The sequence below is a fragment of the Trichechus manatus genome, unplaced genomic scaffold (genome assembly GCF_000243295.1).
Source record: "Trichechus manatus latirostris isolate Lorelei unplaced genomic scaffold, TriManLat1.0 scaffold00125, whole genome shotgun sequence".
NCBI classification, from domain to species: Eukaryota; Metazoa; Chordata; class Mammalia; order Sirenia; family Trichechidae; genus Trichechus; species Trichechus manatus.
Window position 1 is genome coordinate 371,036 of NW_004444061.1, and position 1,800 is coordinate 372,835.

At 41.8% G+C, this 1,800-nt stretch overlaps 1 protein-coding gene across 1 annotated transcript in view; it reads left to right on the forward strand.

Annotated features, from left to right (window-relative positions):
• Positions 1-1,800, forward strand: part of PPFIA2 (PTPRF interacting protein alpha 2) — an 88,735-nt gene that overhangs the window by 66,006 nt on the left and 20,929 nt on the right. The gene's annotated exons all lie outside the window — the stretch shown is intronic.

Here is a 1,800-nt window from a genome sequence, read left to right on the forward strand (position 1 = left end):
TGTCCCAGGGTATTTACTGATAAGTGGTATTGCTAGAACTCAAGCCTCCTGATTACAGTTTGGTAAATTTTGGGATAGTTGAAATTTTGTAAATCACCTGTACATAGCTAAAACAAATATCAAATCAAAATATTCACATTTTCTGACACCAGCTATGAGGATATAATGAATCCTTACTTTCCAATTCTCTGTTCAATTCTGACACCAGCTGCCCATGCAGCATTTCTTTCTCTAACCCTCCCTGCCTTGAGCTAGGTCAGATCTCACAAGTTAAACGACACAATCCATCAGACTCCCAAGTCTGCCCAAGAATTCAGATACCAGCTGCAAGTTTGGGAGTCCACATAATATCCTCACTTCTGACCTGCTGGCTGAAAGTTCAGGTTTTCCCATTACCTCTTCAGAATGCCAGCCACAAGCTCAGGGCCACCTGGGCTCCCTCGCTTCTGACCTGCTGGTTTCTACTATTCCCTTGGGTTCAATAATTTGCTGGAATGACTCACAGAACTCACAGAAAATGCTATACTTATGATTATAGTTTTATTGTAGCAAAAAAGGATACAAATGAAGAGACACATAGAGTGAGATCAGGGAGGATTCTCAACGTGAAGCTTCCATGTCTCAAAGGGTGCACTACCCTCCCATATACATGAATGTCTTTCACCAACCAGGAAGCCCTTGGAGTTTCCAAGTCCAGAGCCTTCATTGGCCTTATTATGTAGTCATGACTGATTGAATCTGCCCACCACCCTCCTAAGGTCAACTGATATCCAGTCACATGATGGTCTCTCTGGCCTGCCTGGCCAGCCCCCACTCATTAGCCCAAACCCTCAGATGTCCTCTGGAGACCAATAAAGACACCTCAATTGCTCAGGAAATTCCAAGGGTTGTCCTTCAGGAACCAAGGATAAAGACAAAATTACTTATGTAAGGTAATTCTTTACCCCACAACCTGTTAGAGCCAGATGATGTTGTTGTCATTGTGCGTGGTTGATTCAATTACAACTCATAATAACCCTATATGATACAGTAGAACTGCTGTCACAGGTTTTCTTAGGCTGTAATTTTTATGGAAGCAGACTGCCAGGTCTATTCTCCTGTGGAGCCGCTGGTGGGTTCGAACTGCCTACCTTTTGGTTAACAACTGAATGTTTCACCATTGCACCACCATAACTCCTTAGAGTCAGATGAGAATAGCCACAAAAAAATGACTACTGACTTGTGTTCTCCAGATAAGACAGGGGGGGTTGTAACACAGATTGCTAAAGATAGTAGACGATTTTCAGTGGCTCTCAGAGAGCCACAAACAAGTTATATGTTGTTTGTTCTTGTGTCCTTCCACCTACCTTTTGTGCTTTCTTTACCCTCAGATCCAAGGCACCAGTGTCATCATGTCTTTTGGTTGCTCAAAGCCTGTCACTCTAGCTACCCCTTAAGCATGCTCTTCTCTGAAGTTCTCAAGCTTTAAATCACCCATTGGTGACTTAGCTAGGTGAAAGCTGCATCCCTTAAACTGGTAGTGGAAAGAAAGCAGTCTGAATAATTGACTTACAAGATATGGGCTTACTTGTAAAATGAACTTGTAAAAACTTCAACTAATGTGTAATTGGTGGGATTGTGAAGCAACTATTTTGGGAGTTACTTTTTACAAGATCCTAGGCAGGCAATGTTTCTAGCCAATAAAATTGCAGAAAAGGGGTAACAACTAACATACATTTTTTGAAAGTTTGCCACCCTTACTTTAGAGAAGTTCCTTGGTGTATAATCCTTGTGCATATAAAGATACAGACAAAACTATAG